This window comes from Ornithorhynchus anatinus, chromosome 6, assembly GCF_004115215.2.
Source record: "Ornithorhynchus anatinus isolate Pmale09 chromosome 6, mOrnAna1.pri.v4, whole genome shotgun sequence".
In the NCBI taxonomy this organism is placed as follows: domain Eukaryota; kingdom Metazoa; phylum Chordata; class Mammalia; order Monotremata; family Ornithorhynchidae; genus Ornithorhynchus; species Ornithorhynchus anatinus.
The window spans coordinates 17,901,165-17,925,304 of NC_041733.1; the positions used below are offsets into that span (position 1 = coordinate 17,901,165).

At 46.4% G+C, this 24,140-nt stretch overlaps 1 protein-coding gene across 2 annotated transcripts in view; it reads right to left on the reverse strand.

Moving 5' to 3' along the window:
- The window catches only part of MID2 (midline 2), a 234,751-nt gene extending 222,244 nt beyond the window's left edge, over positions 1-12,507 (reverse strand). Inside the window, exons 1-3 of one of the 2 annotated variants that reach the window (XM_029067941.2) lie at positions 12,319-12,507; positions 11,849-11,956; positions 5,862-5,950 (exon numbers count right to left, since the gene is read on the reverse strand). The gene's annotated coding sequence lies outside the window, so the exon portion shown is untranslated. The remainder of the gene's footprint in view (positions 1-5,861; positions 5,951-11,848; positions 11,957-12,318) is intronic. The other variant, XM_029067940.2, reaches the window with a different exon arrangement.
- Between the last annotated feature and the right edge of the window lie 11,633 nt (positions 12,508-24,140).

The following is a 24,140-nucleotide window of genomic DNA, read 5'->3' on the forward strand; positions in this document are numbered from 1 at the left end:
AACAGGGACTGAATCCAACCTAACTTGTATCTACCTCAGCACTTAGATCAGTGCTAGACACATAGTAAGCACTTCACAAGTACCATTAAAAAAACCCTCTCAGACTCCACCTCCTGGGTAAAAGCATGACATGGCTGTGGCATATTAAAAACTCAGTTATGGAGATATTTTCAGGGAATTGTGTTGCCTGGCATACTCAGAGTTTTACTCTATTTACTTTTTTTTGGTATTTGTTAAGAGCTTATGTTCCAGGCACTGTACTAAGTGCTGGGATAGACAAAAGCTAAGCAGGACATAGTCCCTGTACCACATGGGGCTCACAGTCTTAATCCCCATTTTACAGGTGAGATAACTGAGGCACAGAAAAGTTAAGTGACTTGCCCAACATCACACAGCAAACAATTGATGGAGTCCGAATTAGAACCCAGATCCTGCTGACTCCAAGGGCCGTGCTTCTCTTGTATAGAACAAAAACTCTGCAGAAACAAACTAAAAAATAGGTAGCAGGTAGGAGGGAAAAGAAAAGGAAGAGAGGTGTAAGTGCAAAAATGTAACAAGTCATCTTAAAATCAGGTGACGACTTTTACATGTGTAAACAGCACTGGAGCAACCAATATGTATGTGCAAAGTTCAGACCCAGAAATTTGGAGATTTCAGAAAATGTCTTGCACTCTATCTGCTCCAGATTGAAGACTGAAATCAGAATCCAGACAGATGGGAATCCTGGTTGCAAGCACATTCCATTCAGCTGGAACCGTGAGCACATCTCCCAGCCCCTCTCCAAAAAGCTGGAAAGAAAAAACAGGACAATCCGCAGTCTTGGTTGCCACATCAGCACACCAGCCTGCTGCCCGTCCATCAGTGCACTGTGATTTATTCATTCATGGGAGCACTCAGGGTGCTCCCAAGGGAAGGCACTCAGTCAATTGTATTTATTAAGTGCTTACTGTGTACAGAGTGCTGTGCTAAGCACTTGGGAGAGTGCAATATAATAATAAACACATTCCCTGCCCACAACGAGTTTAGACCCAGGGTGCTCCTAAGGGAACTCCCTCCCTCCCAGTAAACAGTATCTCTAACCTACCTCCTACCACCTTACCAGGCCTAGAATCCTCCTGTCAGTACCCACATGTCCCGCTATGTCTCTGCCACCAAGAGCCAGCCATATTTTAGGCCTGCTGCCCAATACTCATTAAGCTCCTCACCAGTTTCCTTTTAAGCCCAGCCCTTTGGCCACCCGCTTCTCCTCATGGCTGATCTTAGACCTGGCCTCCAAATCTTTCAGAAGATAGGAAGCCAAGATCTCTGACACTTTCCATTTTAAGGATGATCCAAAGTGCTTTGCAACCCAGCAAACTCCCCGGGGTCTCACTTAACAGCTTTTCCAGGATGGTGGCGGCCCAGTCATCGCTAAATTGTCCCTAGGGAAGGAAGAGGACTATCAGCAGCACTAGGATTTCAGGATTTGGATCCTCCTAGTTGCCCACCCCAAAGTGCTGGGCCCCCACCATCCTTTGGGAAGTCCTAGAGGGCCCATCTAACGCTGCTGATGTATGAACAAAACACAGCAAACTAGTAAATAACAAGCAAAACCTCAATAAGGTCGATCATTAGCTTCCTACTGTGTATTCTGCTCATTAATCAGTGCAACTAACAGAGTGGCTCATTTATAATAGATGACAGTACACCAGGAGTCTCATTAAACTGCACCATGTAAAACCATTCTCCCCCCAAAATATAAATAAATAAAAAAGCAGGCTTATGACCTAGCCAGGAGTACCATCTTCCACATTGTACAAATGGGTCGAATAAATAGTTTAATTCAGTCATTCACTGTATTTACTGAGTGCTTACTGTGTGCAAAGCACTCTATTGAGTGCTTAGAAAATATATTACAACGATTGAGAGAGAATACCTGTTCACACCAGGTAGTAGCTACACTTCAGCAGTGATGAGAAGCAGCATGGCCTAGTGGGCAGAGCACAGGCCTAGGAGTCAGAAGGATCTGGGTTCTAATCCTAGCTCTGCCATTTGTCTGCTTTTTGCCTTAGTTACCTTATCTGTAAAATACGGATTAAGACTGTGAACCCCAAGTGGGACATGGACCATGTCCAACCTGATTAGTTTGTATCTACCCCCAGTGCTTAGTCCAGTGTCTGGCACATAATAAGCACTTAAATACCAAGAAATTTTTTTTTAAAGACCTGTTACATCATCCAAATGAAATGAAGGACATTTCTCCCTGCTTCAAAGGATTTCTAGGCTGACAGTGCCACCGCACTTTTAGTGGGTAAGTCGATAGGCAGAGAACTCTAATGATGCTTGGCCAAATTGCTCCACTGGCAATTCTGCTCCTGATATTTCCAAGGGACCTTGGAACTTAAAAGTAGACATCACGGCGGGTCTCTGCCTCTGTCAGCAAGTCAGACTGTCCTGGTCAAAAAAGCCAGTTGGGGAGCAAAGACTTGCTTCCTTTGCCACATCTTTTGAGTCAAAACTGGATTATCATACCAAACTTCTCCTCACAAGAGGGAGAGAGATGTCTCTGGACTACATGGTCACTGTCCCCTCTCAGGGTCGCACCTGGTGAGTTTCCAATACTCAACAGTCTTGGCTATGGGAGGGACAGTCAAGCAGAGGCCTACCCATTCCATTCCTAGCTTGGCCAGTGGCCAATGAGTGGAAGGCAATCTGCTTCAAGTCTAAACTCACCTGTGTTCTAGTAAGCAGCAGCATGAGAGAGTCAAGGGGAGAGACTCAAGTTGACTGCGTGCAAGAAGGCAATGGTAAACCACTTCCGTAGTTTTAATCAAGCAAACTCTATGGATACACTATCAGAACGATTGTAAATGGAAGTGGAGTGTTCTGTTAGAAATGTGCCCATGGCGTCGCTTTGGGTCAGAGAAAACAACAGTATAAAACAAGAAAATCAACCATACATTCTATTATTTATTTGGATTCCACTGTTGTAAATTAGGGTTATGTCAGTCTCCCCCGATGGAGTGTAAGCTCCTTGAGGGAATGGATTGGCTCTCGTGCTTCTGCTGTTTTCTAAGCACTTAATAAAGAAGTAACATGGCTAGTGGAAATAGCCCAGGACCAGGAATCAGAGGACCTGAGTTCTAATCCCAGCTCCTCCACTTGCCAGCTGTGTCTCTATGGCTCTGTTTCTTCCATCTAAAACCTGTTCTTCCTCCTGTTTAAACTGTGAACCCCATGTGGAACCTGATTATCTTGTATCTACCCCAAGATTTAGCATGGTACTTGGGACATGGTAAGTGCTTAGCAAAAAACACAATTACTATTATTATTAATAAGGAAAGTCGGGAAATACCTTACTGAGGAAATTACTTGGCCTTGGAATCATCAAAAAATCCCATTAGGTAATGATCAGGATTTAGGCACAAAATCCCAACTAACCACTCCTCGGTAATACATATTTTACAAAGCTTTTCCAGTTGGATGGCAAAGGAAATACCTTCCAGTCTGCTTGCAAAATACCACTGCTAACGAATGAGCCCAAGTCCAAGATACCTGTTCTGATTTAATCTAAGCCTCCACCTTTGACCTCTGTTACTATAATGGTCTAATCAGGTGAACACTGCTATTTTTAAAACTGAAATTGGTCCTTAATGTAATAGTAAAACAAACAGAGGCATGACAAGGTTTCCTCCTGGTTTTCTGATTCACTTGGGGATCTCTGTATCTAACAGCCTGGTAATGAGAGACCTTGCTTGTTGACAGCATCATTGTCAATAATGTCATCCAGAACCTCAATCCCTAGTCCCCTTTATGAGTTAACAATCAAAATGTTAAATCCCCAATCTTCTTCCCCACCACCCCCGAGAGGCTGCTTCCCAGGTCTTTTTCCATGGACCCAAAAAAAGAGCCATTACACTGGAAAAATAGCATTAGATCAGACACTCTGTGAGAACCAAGCTGTTTTAAGTCTCATGAGTTCCCATCATTTCCTAACCATGAGTTGCTTACATTATTCAACAGCTATGCACACATACAAACACCTTCTGACCCACCATATCCCTAATATCTATATATATATATATCTATATGTAAACATATAGATATATATTATATACATCTCTAATTACAGGAGGCCAGGAGGGAGTTGCAGCTTTGCAAGAGGTCTGCTCAAGGCCTAGAGAGAGAAAAAGGCAAGAGGGAGCGGTCCTCCTCATTGTCATCGTTAAAGGGTTTGTTTTACTGCCTAATCTTCATACCTGGACTTAAAAATCTTCCGGCCTCAATTACCTGGACATTTCAAACCAGAACGTGCCCCCTACACGACTGTTGTACCCATGTAATCGAGGTCAAAGCATATGTTAGGCCTGAATTGCCCAGATAATTGTAAATTACAAGTAACACAAGCAAATCTTTTCCAAGAAAAAATGTCACAGTCCCCTACCCGGCTTTCTCTCTTCTTATAAGTTCTCAAGAATACGAAAGCCTGATCTTCCAACCTGGCCTAGCAATGATCTCTAAACCAATGCCATTAAAAATGGATCGCTTCCTTTGTTTGGGAATGGAGTGAGGTAAGAGAAAGAAAGGATGGCGGTATTATGTAGCCCAAAGGATTCCCTTCAAACCGTGTACAGCATTTCTCAACATTCCTAAAAAAAAAAAAAACTGGCACCGTGACACACGCTTACAGCCTGGCACCCGTTGATGACAGCACTGCTAATCTGTGTAATGTTGACAGCACAGCTTGGGTAATAGCAGTGTGTTTCATGCCTGCGAGGACCCCGGTGCATTGTATAGGCTGTCTGTTTCACTGATCTACTCCACAGTAAATATTGGACATGGAATCACAGAATTATGCAGCTGGAAGGGGCCCTGAGAGACCAGCTGGTCCAGCCCCCCGGCAACTAATCACTCAGTGGTATTTACTGAGCGCTTTACTGTGTGCCAACCAATGTACTAAGTACTGGGGAGAGTACAAAACAATAGAGTTAGTAAACGTGATCCCTGCCCTCAAAGAATTTCCAATCTTGGGGGTGATGGGTCACATTCTCCAGGACAGATGTCAGTGCCTTCCTTTTTAAAAGTTCCCCAGGATGGAAATCCCACACTCTTCTCCCAGCATCATTTAGGACATACACTTTCCATTGGCCAATAGATCCCCAGTGGACCAAGTCGTCCTCTAGAGGTGGGGGGGGGGGGGCGAATGCTATCTATGTTCTTGGGTCTGTATCCCTTAAACTCTTGGATAATCATGACTTCCAATCTCACCACATTTATACACATATCCTTATATTCTGGCACCTCTCCTGGTTTTATATATATTTTAATGTCTGGTTCCATTCTCTACACCGTAAGCTCCTTGATGGCAGGTTCTGTGTCTACCATGTAAAAGCAGCAGCATGGCATAGTGGATAGAGCATGGGCCTGGGAGTCAGACGGTCATGGGTTCTAATCCCAGCTCTGCCACTTCTCTGTTGTGTGACCTTGGGTGAGTCACTTCACTTCTCTGTGCTTCAGTTACCTCATGTGTAAAGTGGGGATTGAGACTGTGAGCTCCACATGGGACAGGGACTGTCCAGCCTGATTTTCTTGTATCCACCCCAGTGCATAGTACAGTGCTTGGCACATAGTAAGTGCTTAACAAATACCATAATTATTATTATTGCCAACTCTTCTGTACTCTCCCAAGTGCATAGTTCAGGGCTCTGCACACAGTTAAGTGCTCAATAAATACCACTGATTGACTGCTGAACCATCAATGTCAAACACACAAAGAACACTGTCCATAAGAGCTTCCAGAATTCCCTTTTAGGAGGGGCTGCCTGGTTACGAGGTTTATTGCATAATCTATTTATTTAAAAAGGAACAGGGGTGATCCTTACCAAGAGAGAAAGGGCTAAAGTCTCCTACTTGGCTGCCTCATGACGCAAGTTCTCGAGAGGATGAAAGACTCATCTCCTTCACGCTTGGCCTAAAAAATACACAATATTCTCAATTACCTGGCTACTTCATGGGAAGCAGCATGGCTTAAGTGAAAGAGCACAGGCCTGGGAGTCAGAGGACCTGGGTTCTTATCCCAGCTCCACCTCTTGTCTGTGTGACCTTGGGCAAATCACTTCTCTGGGCCTTAGTTTCCTCATATGGAAAATGGGGGATTCAACCCTTCTCCCTCCTATTAAAACTGTGAGCCCCAAGCGAGACAGAGACCACGTCCAACCTGATTAACTTGTATCTACCCCAGCACTTAGAACAGTGCTCAATACATACTGAATGCTTGTTATAAAGCAGTAATAATAATTTCAAGTGTGATAAACCCACATCATTGAGGCTAACCTTAATTTTAGCCCTAAATTAACTGATACTTTGCTAGTGTAGGGGAAAAGGGGGAGGAAGGAAGGGAGGGACAGAAAGAGGAAGAGGAGGCACGATTTCCTTCCCAACCCAAAACCCCTTTAACTCAATCAATGGTGTTGATCAAGCGCTTACTATGTGTAGCTCTCCTAAGAACTGACACTTTACCGTGGCAGGAAAGTTTGCGTCCACTGATAAAGCTTAAAGCTATGCCATATAGGGCTACCCATATTGGAAAGGTCTAAGCCGAAACATCAAAGTCGATTCGCCCATGCTGGACAGCAGCTGCATGGGAAAGAATCAAAAGGCGGATGATCAAGTGATCAAAACACTGATCAAAGACAATGGCAGAGCCTCAAGTTTTTACTGCGTGGAAGGCAATGGTAAACCACTTCCTATCTTTACCAAAAAAGACTCTAAAGATCCACATACCAGAATGACTTTATGACCGAAAATGGGATGTTCTGAAGATGGTATGTCCATGGAGTCATCATGGGTCAGAAACGACTCGACGGCACTGAAGGCTATTTGCAGAACACTATACTAAGCACTTGGTGGTGTTCAACAAAATCCCATTTCCAACCAGGGTGAAGCTGCAGCAGAGCAGACACACCTGTTTTCCAAAAGTACCTTAGAATTTTGAATATTTAACTGTCCAGTGGGCCTTGGACTGAAATCTTGTAATTCCTGGAGGCTCTTTCATTACCCAACCCAGGTGAATCCTGAAAACCTGAATTGCTGAATTTTTTTTCCTCTAAGTTTGTCTGTCCTTTAGGTTGTAAATTCCAGGGTCCATACTTTGTATTTCCCCCTCACTACCACTCCTGGTGTTTGCCATCTAGTCAGAGACAATTAATGATATCAAATGGCTCATACAAATGTAAGTAACCTTCTACCTGCTTCTCCCTTCTTTCCAAAGGTGGAAGAAGTCCTTCTGACTCCCTCTGTAGACTATAGGCATGACGTGGGCATGGAATGTGCCTACCAACTCTGTTATTTTGTACTCTTCTGAGCATTTAATTCAGTGCTCTGCACACAGCAAGTGCTCAATAAATACAATTGATTGACTTTCAGAAATTTACAAGGAAGTTCTTGAGTCCCATCCACAGCCTTAATTAGGGGAAGGAAGACTGTCTCTCTCCTCCCTCCTCCTCTCTCGCCTCCTGCCAAGTGGTTGCAGCAAAGAGCCCGTGTGTAAGCCCAGCCTCAGAGCCCCAAAGAGGGACATAGCTGGGAATGAGTCATGGGAAAGGCCCCTAAATACCTTCAAAACTAATCACTGTGGTACTTAAGCACTTACTATGTGCCAAGCTGTGTGCTAAGCACTGGGATAGATCCAAGATAATCAGATTGGACACAACACTGTCTCACAATGGGGCTCCCTGTTTAAGTGTGAGGGAGAACAGGCACTGAATCCCCATTTTACAGGTGAGGAAATTGAGGGCCAGAGAAGTTGAATGACTTGTCCAAAGTCACAGAGCAAGCGAGTGGTAGAGCCAGGATTAGAACCCAAATCCTCTTTCTATTAAGCCATGCTGTTTCTAAGATTGCCCAGCTCCCTCCTCTGGGATGCCCTTTCTGCCCTGTTTGCCCCTACATGTACAGCTTTTCCTGGACTATTCTCATCCATGGGCATGCGCACGTGCACACACACAAGGCTAGTGACCAGCTCACGGTCCGGGCGCTATGGAGAATCCAAGAAGAGGGCAGCAAAATCTGTGTTCCCCTCCTCACCTGGAGCCATGGCCCACTAGAAACCACCCCCCATCCCAGACCCCAAAGGAGGACACAATTTGGAAGGAGACAGTTTGGAGAGCCAACCTTGATAGCTTCAGGAAATGTTAAGTACAAGAAACCAGGAAATTAAACAATACTCTGCTTTGACAGCAGCCGTTAAACATCTTGTTGCTAAAATAATTCCAATTTGAAGACGAGCGTGGTTTTTCTTTTTTTACTATTCGACTGACACGTTTTACTTTCAAAAGTTAGAGGCATTCTCCATGGAAAAATGTTAACCACTCACCTCCTGCTAGAGACAAATTCACTAAGATCAAAATGTCTACCTGTTCAACAAACACATACTAGCAACAAATAGAATAAGCTGACCGATCCCCATCCATTTATTCTCAGATATCTGACGACCTCCGAGAAGTCTGGGAGGGAAAAAGTCCTCCTGGACTTTCCAGAGCACTTCCCTCCTAAGACCCTGCAGAGGGGGCAATTAGTCCCTTAAAGCCACGGGCCTCTGCAGCTGCAGGTCACATAGGTTTTCCGCCTGGTTTAAGCCACTAGTGGTGGGGGAGCTTTATCCAGTGGCCAGCTGGGTGACTAGGAGAAGTATCACTTGGCAACACTAACACCCCTACCCCGGCCAAAACCCTACATGGGGCCACAGTCAGGGTTTACACTTAAGTGAAGAGCCACTGTCAGGGACATTCTGCCCACTACCTACAATAATCATAATAATGGCATTTACTCAGGACTTACTATGTGCCACACACAGTACTAAGCAATATAATCAAATCAGACAATCTCTGATCCAAGGGGCTCACATCTATGAGGAATGAAGAAGAGTTATTTAATCCCCATTTTACAGCTGAGGAAACGGAGGCCTAGAGAAGTTAAGTGACTCGCCCCCACGGTCATACAGCAGGCAAGTGGCGGAGACAGGATGTGACCCCAGGTCTCCTGTGACCCCAGGCTGCTGCTTCAACCGACATGGGCATCAGCCCTAATTCTCATTTGCACGTACTCCTGCTCTTTTCCCCTGGATGTGGCAAGAGGTTAGGGATAGAATGGTTTTTCATAACTGACTTTTGCCTATTTTCACATGGGAAAATATTTTTTTCACCCTAGGTTCCCTTAACGAAATGCCTATCGCCTCCGACTACAGAACTGAACTGGATTTTTCCCCTTTCTTGAAGGGTAAATTCAAACTCGGTGGGAATACTTTCCAAGAGGACAGAAAGCTGAAAACACAAATCATCACCAAGTTCTGGTGTGAGACACCTTTTGCCTCGGATAACCTCAGTACATGAGGTTCTGTGCCCTTCCAGGGGAGGAGTGGTTAAAAAAAAAAACCAAACCCATTTTGGAATTTAGTTCACATGGCTGAATTTAAACGTGTCACACTTTCTCCCGTGAAAGTTTGGATGACTGACTACCATTCATTCGGTCTCAACTCATGAATACTTTGCTGGAGCAATAATTTCAAACCCACTGCAGCCCGAAAAAGGTCAGAAAATGGCAGTTAAACGATTTTGGAAAAAATACCCTCAAGAGGTGTGGTGAAAACAGGAGAAAATTATGGCTTATAAATTGATCTTAAATATACGACTACATGACACAGCATGAAGCAACATTTCAGCGTCAGCTGTAAGAGCTGGGAAATGAAATTGGGGAGATTTTTTTCCCCCCCAACCAATGGCAGCAGCCCTGGTAATAGGGAATAGAATTTGTAACCTTGGAACTCTAAAGGGAAAAATAAAAACCTCAGAAAAAGAGCCGTGAATCACCCCAAACCAAACGACCCTTTCCTTCCTACCAAAAATGCATCTGTAAAGACATTTCACAGCTAGGTGACTCGGTTTTTTTTCCTAAAATGAAAGAGGAAACGGAGGAAAAAATCCCAGCACCAGCCCCTGCCACGATTCCTAGTTGGCCTATCCTGGCAGGAGCAAACCTGCTTCTGTGCATAGGTAAGTTTTGTCGGCTCTCCTCTCATTCCAGCCCTGCTGGATTTCACTGCTAGGCCAGAGATGCAGTACCCACACATAAGCCCGACGACAAGACTATTGCCCTGCCAGGAACGGGATCAAGTTTCGTTAAAGCTCCCAAACAGGCTGCTGTTTGTATTTGCAGCTTGCTGCAACCAACAGGCCAAGCCCCTCGCCCTGCTAAAAAGGTTGGGGAGGGAGCCGGTGGGGAGGTGGGCTACCTAGCCCTTTTGCAAAGACCCAGACCTTATTTTCTGCCACCCCAGGAGGGATGCCACGGGCCCGGGCTACGAGACCCCTTAGGGCCCCAACCCGGTCCAGGCGGAGGCGAGGATGAACCGGGCCGGTCCCGGGCGACTAGGGGCTAGTCCGAGGCTACCAGGGGCCGGTCCGAGGCTACCAGGACTGGTTGCCCGCTATTAGGGACCCTTCCTCGGCTACCAGGGACCCCTCTCACGGCGACCAAGGACCGGCTCCCGGCAGCCTGACCCACCTGCGGGAGCCGAGCCCCCGATCCAACACAAAGGGCGAGGGGAGGCACGGGGAGCCGGGGGAGGGAGTGGGGTTTAGCACAAGACTGCGGGGGGAGGTCCAGCACAAGACCGGGGGGGGGGGGGGAAGGGGTCCAGCACAGGACCGGGGAGGGGAAAAGGGGGGGAGGTGTCCAGCACAGGACCGGGGAGGGGAAAAGGGGGGGAGGTGTCCAGCACAGGACCGGGGAGGGGAAAAGGGGGGGAGGTGTCCAGCACAGGACCGGGGAGGGGAAAAGGGGGGGAGGTGTCCAGCACAGGACCGGGGAGGGGAAAAGGGGGGGAGGTGTCCAGCACAGGACCGGGGAGGGGAAAAGGGGGGGAGGTGACCAGCACAGGACCGGGGAGGGGGAAAGGGGGGGAGGTGTCCAGCACAGGACCGGGGAGGGGAAAGGAGGGGGGGTGTCCAGCACAGGACCGGGGAGGGGAAAGGGGGGAGGTGTCCAGCACAGGACCGGGGAGGGGAAAGGGGGAGGTGTCCAGCACAGGACCGGGGAGGGGAAAGGGGGGGTGTCCAGCACAGGACCGGGGAGGGGGAAAGGGGGGGAGGTGTCCAGCACAGGACCGGGGAGGGGAAAGGAGGGGGGGTGTCCAGCACAGGACCGGGGAGGGGAAAGGGGGGAGGTGTCCAGCACAGGACCGGGGAGGGGAAAGGGGGAGGTGTCCAGCACAGGACCGGGGAGGGGAAAGGGGGGGTGTCCAGCACAGGACCGGGGAGGGGAAAGGGGGGGTGTCCAGCACAGGACCGGGGAGGGGAAAGGGGGGGTCCAGCACTTGCTCGGGGAGGTGGAGGCAGGCGGGGTGGGGGGTGTCGCCAGGATTGTGGGGGGAGAGAGAAAGAGATCTTTTACCGGTAAGTTGGGGCGGTGCAGCCATCTCTCCCGGCGCAGGACCGGCCCCCGCCGCCCCCACCGCCCCCGCCGCCCCCACCAAACTTACACTCCCGACCCTCGCTCCGCCGCCCCGCACGCTCATTCCCGCCGACAAAAACGGAGGGGAAGAAAAAAAAAAGCCAACGAGCAAAATGCAATCCTTGGAGGAGGAGGAGGAGGAGAAAGCAGGGCAACAGCAGCAGCAACCGAGCTCGATGCCCTGCGGGAGGTTTGCAGCGAGGAGGCTCCCGCCTGCCCCGCAAAAACGCCCCCCGGTTCTCCCTTCCCCCTCTCCCGGGCTCGGTGCGGGAGCGGGTGGGAGGGAAGGAGGGAGGGAAGGGGGGGAAAAACCCTGGGAAAGCCAAAGCAGCGGGGGTGGGGTTTTAGGGTTACTACCTACCAGCTGATTCCAGCGGCCTTTCTTCCGCCGCCCTGTCATCTTGGAGGAGCCGAGAGAGAGGGAAAAAGTGCGAGGGTGCGGGAGTCGGTCCTCTGTGCGGGTCTGTGCCTGAGCGGGAGAGGAGGAAAAAGACAGGCCGACTCCTTCCTCAATTCCCTCCCCACCTTCCTCCTCCTCCTCCTCCCCCGATGCACAGGTAAGAAGGAGCCCCGAGGGAGCGGGAGCCGAGGCTCCAGAGGCGACCCCAAACCCAAAATAGCGAAGGGGACAGAAAAAAGGAAAAAAAAAAAAGAAACAATTGCAGGAAATCCAACGCCCTCCTCTCCCTTTAGGCTGCGGGCCTATTGCTGGGCTGGTTCAGAAGTTGTGGGGTTGAATTAAAGCCGCAGAAAAAGAAAGAATGATTCCCCTCCCTCCTTTCCGAGTCGAAATTAAAGGGCTGGACGGGACGGTGGGGTAGGTGGACCTACATTGGTCATTGGCTTTCGTCTCTTGGAGGGGTAGGGTACTTCATAGGAAGCTTTCTCCTTCCCTCTTCCCCACCTTCCCGAAATAAAAAGGGGAGGTTCAGAGCTGGTGGGAACATTACAGTAGTCTCCAGCTGTCTCCTGGCTTGCATAATTAAGGTGTAATTTGCCAGATCCTCTCCCGGCTCCTTGTCCTACCTATCTCAGGGGACTGGTGGGAGATTGGGAAAATAGAAACGGGGTTTGGGTTTTTATGGAAGAAAGAAAAGAAGGTCGAGCTGGTATTTGTGCTGCCTTTATGTAGGAGCGTGGCTCAGTGGAAAGAGTCCGGGCTTTGGGAGTCAGAGGTCATGGGTTCTAATCCCCGTTCTGTCTCTTGTCAGCTGTGTGACTTTGGCCAAATTACTAAACTTCTCTGGGTCTCGGTTATCTCATCTGTAAATTGGGGATTAAGACTGTGAGCCCCACGTGGGACAACCGGATCACACCTTGTATCTACCTCAGGGGTTAGAATAGTGCTTGGCACATAGTAAACACTTAACAAATACCATTATGATTATGGAGGAGTAGTATGGCAAGAGCATGGGGTTGGGAGTCAGAGTTAGAGTCAGAGGTCGTGGGTTCTAATCCAGACTCTGCCACTTGTCTGCTGTCTGACCTTGGGCAAGTCACTTCACTTCTCTGGGCCTCAGTTACCTCATATGCAAAATAGGGATTGAGACTGTGAGCCCCACGTGGGCTTACCCCGGCGCTTAGAACAGTGCTTGGCACATAGTAAGCGTTTTACAAATACCGTAATTATTATTTGTAGTATCATCCTCTACTGTTGAAGAACAATAAATAAAATCTATTGAGGGTGATGAATTCTGAACCCCGTGGTTCCTTAATAATGTTTAAATGGAGTATGTGGTAGCGTTCCAGTCCGAGACGGTGATTGCCTTTACTTCCTTAGAGGGTACATTCTCAGTTCTCCACTATCAGATTACTTGCCTTCACATAGATTCAGGGGTGTCTCCACTCCATTCCCCATTTCACTTGGCTCCAGGCAGCTCCAAGGTTTTTCCCAGTCTTCCCGGAATGCCTGCTGGACATTTCCCCTACTCCGTCTCTCTTTAGCTTTAAAGCTGTGTGTTTCTCTTTCTCTCAGTCTCTGTCACCCAGTCCCCTCACGCCCTGGAGGATTTTACTGTGGGGCCTTGCCATGCCCACTAGGGAACTCCATGGCCCCTAGACAACGGGGTGGTCCAGCTTCCATCTCTGCCTCCAGTGACCCTTCCCAAGCTCTGGTCATTCTCCTTAAGTACTACCTTACCTCTCCTGTTCACTTCTCAGTCAATCAGTGGTATGTGTTGAGCACCTACTATGTGAAGATCACTGTACTAAACGCTTGGGAAAATACAGTAGATTTGGTAACACAATCCCTCTCCACCTGTTCCACTTGAGAAGTGTTCCCTCTTGCCTATCAACCTCCTGAGAAGCAGAGTGACCTTTTGGCTAGAACAAGGGCCTGGGAGTCAGGAGAACCACCATGTATTTGCTCTGTTACCTTTGGCATGTCACTTCACTACTCTGTGCCTCAGTTATTTCATCTATTAAATGGAGAAGAAGACTCTGAGCCCATGACATGGACTGTGCCCAAGCCTTTATTCATTCAATTCAACCGTATTTACTGAGCACTTACTGAGTGTAGATCACTGAACTAAGTGCTTGGGAGAGTCCCAGTGCTTAGACCAGGGCCTGGCACATAGTAAGCACTTAACAAATACCATTTAAAAAAAAACCTCTTCCCCAGAGCAAAGAGATTTACCTGCCCCTGCAACCTCTGGTTAAGCATATTCCTCCACCCTAGGGCTACTAATCTAGTAGCAGCATGGTGGAGGGAAAGGAGCATGGGCCTGAGAGTCAGAGGACCTGGATTCTAATCCCAGCTGTGCCACTTGTCTGCTGTGTGACCTTGGACAAGTCAGTTCTCTGTGCCTCAGTTCCCTCATCTGTAAAATGAGGATTCAATACCTGTTCTCCCTCCAACTTAGACTGTGAGCCCCAGGTGAGACCTGATTATCTTGGACCTACCCCAGCGCTTAGTACGGTGCTTGGCACATAGTGCTTAACAAATACTACAGTTATTATTATTATTAGTCCGGGGGACGGCCTCCTGCCCGAAATGTTCTGCCGCAGTCTATTCTCCTACTCCCTCCCCAAAATATTCTGCTTCATATGCTTATTCCTTGAGTGGAAACCCAAGGCAATGCTGCTTAATGGGAATTGGAGCCTGCTTAGAGGCAGGAGGATAAATGAGTCTGAGAGAGAGTGAGTGTGTTGTGTGTGCGTGTGGTTATGGGAGCGCGATAGGCCTATCTGTGTGTTTGAACACATGCAATAGTCTGCAGCTGTTTCTATTATCCACACTAATGCTCCTCTCCATCAGTGCAGATAATTAACAGAACCTACTGTACTTCCATTTCCACATTTCTTTCATCTCCCTCACCTTACCCAAATACTTGTTTCAGTGATCTGGGGCGATGTTTCTGCTTAGGGCAACAGCGATTATTATCGACATTTTTTGTAATTGCATTCTTATCAATATCTGGGAATATATGGCTTTGGCCCCTGCTACTTACTGTCAGGTGAAAGCACGATTAAGGTCACACCCAGAGGGGAATATCCAATAGCTCAATGTCAACCTGAAGGAAAAGAGGGAGTCTTTCTGACTGTACAAAGGAAAAAGCAGTCCTCTCCCATTCCTTATATAAATCTGACCTGGTAATCCAACATGGCCTTGCCTCCAGGCTCTGGACATTTAGGGATGGAGAGAAGCCGTGTGGCCAGATGGGTAGAACACAGGCCGGGTTTCTAATCCCAGCACCATCACTTGTCTGCTGTCTGACCTTGGGCAAATCACTTCCCTTCTCTGTACTTCAGTTACCTTGCCTGCAGAATAGGGATTAAGACAGTGAGCCCCACCTGGGACACGGACTGTGTCCAACCTGATTAGCTTGTATCTACTCCAGCACTTAACACAGTGCCTGGCACATTGTAAGTGCTTAACGAATACCATATTTAAAAAGTGAGACTGTAGTTCCATGATAGCCTTTGGCAACTCCGGTCACATACCTCAGAGGGTAGTCTGCCAACCTCTGGCTGCTCCACAGGTTCTGCTGCCCATTTTCAGGATGACAGCAGCACATCTGGACCTTGGGGTCACTTCTAGAAGGGAAGTGGTTGTCACATAATTCCAAAAGAACCTCAAGTCAACAGGCCCAAGCTATTCCAATGCTGGAGATGGAGAGCATACAGACCATCCATTCACATAAAAAGACCCACTCATTCTCTTTTCTTTTGGATGCCATAGATGCTACCTAGGCACCTCATTGGCATGTAAAGGAAGGCGTCTTGATTCTTAGCCTATAGTGCCCTAGCTTCTCAAAAATGAAACAAATTAAATAAATAGGAAACTTTTCCCTCTCTAAACTATCCCTTATAGCAGGGGGCAGAAGCTTGGGTGCTGGAATCCTCAACTCCTTTTCAATCAATCCATCACTCAGTGGTATTGATTGAGCACTTACTGTGCGCAAAGCACTGTACTAAGCTTTTTTTGTTTTTTATGGTATTTGTTAAATGCTTACTAGGTGCCAGGCACTGTACTAAACACTGGGGGAAGATACAAGCTAATCAAGTTGGACACAGTCCATGACCCACATGGGGCTCACAGTCTTAACCCCCATTTTACAGATGAGGTAACCGAGGCACAGAGAAGTGAAGTGACTTGCCCAAGGTCAGACAGCAGACAAGCAGCAGAGCAGAATTAGACCCCGAGTCCTTCTGACTTCCAGGCCCATGCTTCATCCACTAGGCCATGCTACATCCTGTGCAGCTACAGAGTTGGTAGACACATTCCCTACCCACTGGAAGTTTGCAGTCTGGAAGGTGACTTTATTCCTCTCTCCTTTCTGATGGGCCAGCAGTTAAGTTCACTTTTGCTGGGCCACCCCATTTGCTCTGCCCATATTCTGTCATCCACTCAAACTACACCCCAAAAGTGTATATCCCCTGAGCCTCTGATGGCTCCCACTCTTTAAAGTTAATTTTTAAAAGTGATTTCCTATTGATAGCCCCATAACTTTAGACTGTGAGCCTCACATGGGACAAGGATTGGTTGTCTCATCTGATTGTATTGACTCCAGAGTTTGGCACAATGCTTTCCACATAAGACGTTCTTAAGAAATACCATAATTATTATTAAACATGAGCTCTAATCAGTATGGAAGTTATGAGCATACAAAAGATGCCTTTTTTTATCCTTTCCAAATTGAACTAAAAATAACTAATAATTAGCACTAATAACTAGTCTTTCAAGTCTACATCCAGTGTGGTCAACGTACTTTTGATGAAAATAATATTTCTGCCCCAGTTGACTTCCCTTGAACACTTCATTTTTGCAAATGAAAAAAGGCTTTGGCTCGTGAAGATGCCGCAACCATGAGAAGTAGCATGGCACAATGGATAGAGCACGGACCTGGGAGTCAGAAGGTCCTGAGGTCTAATGCTGGCTCCACCACTTGTCTGCTGGGCAAGTCACTGCACTTCTCTGTGCCTCAGTTACCTAATCTGTAAAATGGGGATTTGAGACCGTCAGCCCCACATAGGACAGGCACTGTGTCCAACCTGATTTGCTCGTATCCATCCCAGTGCTTAGTACAGTGTCTTGCATAAAGTGAACACTGAGCAAATATTATTATTATTAATATAATTATTATTAATATGACCCTTCTCTTGCACAAGGAAACCTTTACGAGGGCTGACCTAGCCCTGAACAGTGTCACCACAGTTGGAGGCAGCAATGCTGGTAAATCAAACTAAAGAAAAAGAGCAAGGCAAAGATCATCCAAATACTTTGAGGAGATTCTGACAAATGAAGGAAACACAACTCAACCAGTTGTGAAAAATCAATGAGCAGAAAATGGTCTGCCTGAGGGGAAAATCAATGGGATGGAAATAGATGGTTCTGGTGCTCACCTCAGATTACCAAACCATTTTCAAACTTTGTCTGCACACAAACTCCCAACACTGGCCTGGAAATCCAGCCATCATCCCAACCAGCTGTCTTTTACCATCCTCCATCTTAAAACTACCCTCGGCTGACTAAATGGATTCATTTTTGGGCCGAGACATGCCCCTTGACTGGTTATTCTTTCCTCCCCCACCCCCTGGATCTGGTTGATCTTACCAGCCTGGGAAAACAGTGGGATGGGACAATGTTGGGTTCAAACTATTGGAGAATTAAGCTCAATGTTCTCTTAAGAGCTGTGATTAGTTCACTTACTGCTATAAACCCACTTTTTTTTATAACTTTGCCTTTTGCAGAGAAGTAAGGACAAGTAAAAGAAAACGTCACTGAGGAAATCCAATCACACTCTCCCAAATGCTCAGTACAGTATTCCATATACAGTAAGTGCTCAGTAAATACCACTGATTGATCACTTTGTCCCCTCCAACCTGTCCTCTGGTAGCAAAAGAGTTCCTTTGGGGTTCCTCTGTAACTTTCTACAGGGGTGGATACAATGTATGAATCTCCAGACTCTCTGACACAAAGCTAGCAAAAAGTCAGGCCAAAGGCTTCTGCAGAGCCCTGAAAGAACTCAGTGTACAGCAGACCACCACTGTCCCCCCCTTTAAAGCATTATTAAGGTCACATCTCCTCCAAAAGGCCTTGGGGAAGCTCTACCTTCTCCCTTCGCTCTCCCTTCTGCGTTGTTTATGCACAGATCTGTGACTTTGGGATATTTGATAGTCACTCTACCCTCAAACCCACACCACTTATGAACATATCTATAAGTTATAATTATGAATTATTTATTTGAATTATATATTATACATTACTGATTTATATTAATGTCTGCCTCTATAAACTGTAAGGTCATTACAGTACTCTCCCAAGTGCTTAGTAGGTGCTGTGCACGTAGTAAGTGCCCTATAAATATCATTGACTGACTGATAGTGGGTCAGCGCCCTGAATGAGTCTGCAAAGTGGTATCTTTTGCTCTTCTGCTATTCTCCGGGGGGTGCTCACCAGCCTTTCTAAACCGCTCCCCAAGACGGTACTTACAGCTGCTGTTTGCAAGATCACCAAGAGTTAGGACTGTTTTGTCAGTTAAAGCTGCTCAGAGGCAAAAGTGCCTTCAGACTGGTCAGCTGAATCTGAGCCAAAATTCAGCAGTAAATAATAATAATAATAATGTTGGTATTTGTTAAGCGCTTACTATGTGCAGAGCACTGTTCTAAGCACTGGGGTAGACAGAGGGGAATCAGGTTGTCCCACGTGGGGCTCACAGTCTTAATTCCCATTTTCCAGATGAGGTAACTGAGGCACAGAGAAGTTAAGTGACTTGCCCACAGTCACACAGCTGACAACTGGCAGAGCAGGGATTCGAACTCATGACCTCTGACTCCAAAGCCCCTGCTCTTTTCGCTGAGCCACGCTGCTTCTCTGAAGGCCAGTGAGGCTTAGAAGGGCTTTCTTTTTTCTTTCATTCATTCCTTCAGTTGTATTTAAAGTATGCTTACTGTGTGCAGAGCACTGTACCAAGCTCTTGGAAGAGGATGATATAACAACAGACACATTCCCTGCCCCCAACAAGCTTACAGTCTAAAGGAGGGGAGAAAGATATCAATACAAATAAAGTACAGATATGTCCATAGGTGCTGTGGGGCTGGGTGTGGGAGAAGATCCAAGGGAGCAAGTCAGGTGATGCAGAAGGGAGTGGGAGAAGAGGAAAGGTGTGGCTTAGTCTGGAGAGATGTCTGGGAGGAAATGTGCCTTCAATAAGCCTTTGAAGGTAGGGAGAGTAATTGTCGGATTTGAGGAGGGAGAATGTTCCAGGCCAGGCAGGTCGTGGACAAGATAGGTGAGATCGAGGCACAGATAAAAGATTAGTATTAGAGGAGTGAAGTGTGCAGGCTGGGTTGTAGAAGGAGAGTAGCATGAAGTAGGAGGAGGCAAGGTGGTAGACTGCTTTAAGGCCAATGGTGAGGAATTTTTGTTTGATGGGCGTCATTACTGTGTGCCAAGCACTGTAGTAGATACAAGCTAATCAGGTTGGACACAACCCATGTCCCACAGTCTTAATCCTCATTTTACAGATGAGGTGACTGAGACCCAGAGAAGTGAAGTGACCTGTCCACGGCCATGCAGCAGACAAGTGGCAGAGTCAGGTGTAGAACCCAGGTCCTTCTGACTCCCAGGCCTGGGCTGTATTCACTGGGCCACACTGCTTCTCTGGCTTCATAATTGCAGACCAGATTCAAGTAGAATATCATCTATCTTCATGTTTTCCCAACTTCTTATTATTAATATTGATGCAAACAAACAGGAGTAAGAATTCCTTTTTCTTCAAATTAAAAAGCACCATTTTTTAATTCAAGCTCCTACTGCAGAGGCATCATTAACTGAAATCAGCACAATTCCAAGGAGAAAAACATCTTTTGAATCTGCACCAGGCAGTAGTCGAAAAGGAAATTACTCTTTCAGGAAACCCTTTTGGTATTACTGTACTGTTAAATCATGTATGTGATCATTTACATATTCATTTGCATAGGCCCACATTCATTATGCAGCAGTCTATACTTTTAATGTGCATTTAGGGATACCGGTAATATAATTTTGATATCAGTAAGCTATCATATATTTATTTATTTTTCTCTCTTCCCCTTTCCATCCCTCCCCTTGCATTCTCCCACCTCAATCAATCAGTCGTATTTATTGAACACTTACCACATGCAGAGCACTGTACTAAGTGTTTGGGAGAGTACCTACAACAGAATTAGCAGACATGTTCCGTGCCTTACAGTCTAGAGATGAGCTCCTAGCACAAACCCAAAGAGGGAGGGGATAAAGAGTATAGGAATGGGATGAGAAGAGGTGGCACAATATTTTTGTATTTATTTATTTATCTATTTATGTGAATGTCTGTCTCCCTCTCTAGGTGATCAGGTTGTCCCACGTGGGGCTCACAGTTTTAATCCCCAATGTACAGATGAGGTAACTGAGGCATAGAGAAGTTAAGTGACTTGCCCAAAGTCACACAGCTGGCAAGCTTTGATATCTCCAAAACCTGCAGTGCATGGCTAGGTCCTAGCTGGGTGTGTTTCTTGAGTTTGTGGGAAGCGGTAGGACTTAGTGGAAAGAGCACAAAATCTGGGAATCAAAAGACCCCGATTTAAGTCCCAGCTCTGCTACTGGCCTACTGTGTGATCTTGAGTCAGTCACTTAACCTCTCTGGGCTCCAGTTTCCTCATCTATAAAATGAGAATGAGATAGAATATGGAACCTGTGTGCTACTTGTCTGCAGTGTGACCTTTTAGCAAGTCACTTCAATTCTCTGGGCCTCAGTTACCTCATCTGTAAAGTGGGGATTAAGAGTGTGAACCACATGTGGGACAGGGACTGTGTCCAACCTGTATCTACCCCAGTTCTTAGAACAGTGCTTGGCACCCGTCGAACGGCAGGGACTGTCTCTATCTGTTGCCGACTTGTTCATCCCAAGCGCTTAGTACAGTGCTCTGCACATAGTAAGCACTCAATAAATACTATTGAATGAATGAATGAATATAGTAAGCGCTTAACAAATAGTACTAGTATTAGTATTATTACTGTTTTTTCTGGCACAAAATACTATGAAGTTCATTATAGAGCTTTACAACCATTTTAGAGACCTACAGCACAGAGAAATAAAAAACACATACCAGAAAGCTCATCTCTAGACTGTAAACTCATTATGGGCAAGGGATGTGTCTGCTTACTCTCTTGTATTCTCTCAAGCAATTAGAACAGTGCTCTGCAAATAGTAAGCACTCAATAAATACCACTGATTCATTCATTCTATATGGGCAAAATTGCCCAGATTTTTTTATTTTCCCAAAATCTGGAGTGCAAATTCAGCTCTAAATAATTATTTGGGATCAAGGAGTCATAAACTTTCTAGTTCATTACACTACTGCTCCTCAGCGTTCTCAGTTTATAGATTTAGAGATCCCTTCCAGGTATGGAGAATCAAGGTCATTATTTGGAATAAAAAGAAAATCCCTACAATGTAATGCTTTCCACACAGGTACAAGTTACAATATAATAGTTGCAAACGCTTCACAAATGGACTGACATTTCTATGCCTGGGTAGAAAACACTATTTTTGGGAGCACTTGCACATAATAGATTTCACTTTGCCATTGTAGAGACAAACAGACTGTTCTTCCTTTAGAATGTAAGCTCATTTTGGGCAGAAAATATGTCTGCAAATAGTAAGCGCTCAATAAATATAATTGACTAACTGCCTTCTCCTTCTGAGTCCTATAAGTTCTCCTCCTTATGGGGATTGCTTGCAAATGTGCATTTTGAGGTGTTCACAAGCCATCCCCTCACTTTTTAAGGCCGTGAAAGCTTCTGTTGAGTGGAGCAGAACCAACACCTCAAATTTTGCCCCCAGGCTCTATAGGTGGGCATCTTTACTACTCCATGGCCATCCTGCGGGCTGAGATTAGGCCCTAGGTAGCCTGAGGCCTGTAGCCAACTCATGCCCACAACATCTGTTTTCAGAAAGTTCTAGAAAATTTGGAACCATTTCAGAGAGTCTAGTGGGAAAGGAAAAGAGGGTAGGTTGACTAGACTCCATTAATGTGCCTACATCTGTCTCAGTCCCCTGAGAGTTCTAGGATGTTCCCATCCTCTCAGAGGTCGCTGGACTGACAATTTCTTGAGTACTTACTGTGTGCAGAGCATTGTACTAAGCACTTGGGGGAGCCTAACACAATAGCAAACACCATCGTGGCCCTCAAGGAGACAAATTTAATCAACCTTAAACAACAATGAAACAATGTGGTCTAATGGTCTGGGAGTCAGAGGACCAGGGTTCTAATCCAGACTCCACCACTTGTCTGCTGAGTAACCTTGGAAAGTCATTCACTTCTCTGTGCCTTAGTTTCTTCCACTAATGTCTGACACGTAGTAAGTGCTTAGCAAATACCATTTATTAAGCCCACAAACCCCCTGCCCTGCTGGAGTTTCTTGAGTCCAGGGTGAATCCCTGGAAACTATTTTGCCCCTAAACTAAGCCCTCAGGGTATTTCTGGGGAACCCCTGAAGCCTCCCTCTGTTTTAAGGATCCAAACCCATGTTTCTCAATTGCCCCTACTGGGCAAATGACTGTGATATTTGTTAAACACTTACTATGTGTCAAGTCCTGTTCTAAGCACTGGGGGAGATACAAGGTAATCAGGTCAGACACTGTCCCTGCCCCACTTGGGTCTCAAAGTCTAAGCAGGAAGGAGAACGAGTATTGAATCCCCATTTTGCAGTTGAGGAAACTGAAGCACAGAGAAGTGAAGTCACTTGCCCAAGGCCACACAGCAGGCAGCTGCCAGCCCAGGATTTGAACACAGCGCCTCTGACTCCTAGGCCTGTGCTCTATCCATTAAGCCACACTGCGTCCTTGGCAAATAGCTTGCCTGTGGTTCCCAGGGAACAAGCTGACACCTATCCATCAACTGGGCCTAACTCAACCAATGTTAAGGGCATCTATTACACATTTACTTCGCACAAAGCACTGTGGTAAACATCAGATAAACTCTGACCCACACAGAGTTATAGAAGATGGCCATAATAATAATCATTATGTCATTTGTTAAGCACTTACTGTGTGGCACGATTGTGGTGGTGGAGTTGAAGGTGCTGTCTTTCTTGCCCTTGACCTCTCAGCCAGTTAGTCTGGCAAACTAAGAGCATGGCCTATGGATAGAACACGGGCCTGGAAGTCAGAAGGACCTGGGTTCTAGACACAGCTCCACCCCTTGTCTGCTCTGTGATCTTGGGCAAGACACTTCACTTCTCTGGGCCTCAGTTACCTCATCTGTAAAATGGGGATTGAGACTGTGAGCCCCACATGGGACAGAGACTGTGTGCTGCTCGATTTGCTTGTGTCCATCCCAGTGCCTAGTACAGTGCCTGGCACACAGTAATTGCTTAACAAATACCATATTTATTTTGGCATTTGTTAAGCACTGTTATTAACTGTGAGGCCCATGTAGGACATGGACTGTGTCCAACCTGATTACCTTGTATCTTCCCAGTGCTTAGAACAGTGCCTGGCTCATAGTAAGCGCTTAACAAATACCATAAAAAAAAACACCTAATATGGTGGGGAAAAGATCATTCACCTCATTCCACCTCTTTGGTTCTGCATTATCCAGATTTATAGCTAACACATCCTAAATCCCCGCCACGTGGTTTTTGTCCTAGCCAAAGAGTGATGGATTCTCAGTTGAATGAGGGATGAGCGATGAGTTCTTACAGCAAAACATATGTGCAATAAAACCAATTTCCAGAGAGTCTCCAGCTGCGGATTTGCATGTGAAGAGGTTTCCAGTTTTCAAGGACCCTACTTTCCAGCAATGCCACTTCATCTTAGCAGCGCCGGTCCACTCTGGCTTGTTCTTCATCATGCTGCCCACACACAAACTCTTCATCAGAGCTTCCAGTCAGGAGCGGTTGCTTCCCAACTAGGCAGATGTATGATGCTTGGAGACTAGATTTCACTGAGCCCTCATATCATCGGAATGTTCCTCCCCACTGTAGATTTATAATGTCCCTCGCAATGTTTCAACACCTTGCGCTGCCCTGGAAACAAACGATCTGTGGGGAAATCGATCTGTGGGGAAATTAGGGAAAATGGGGAAATTAGGGAAAATGAGGAAACTGGAGAAGGAAGTTGGACATTGGAAGTTGGAATCATTCAGTCAATCAATGGTATTTTCTGAGTGCTTACTGTATGGAGAGC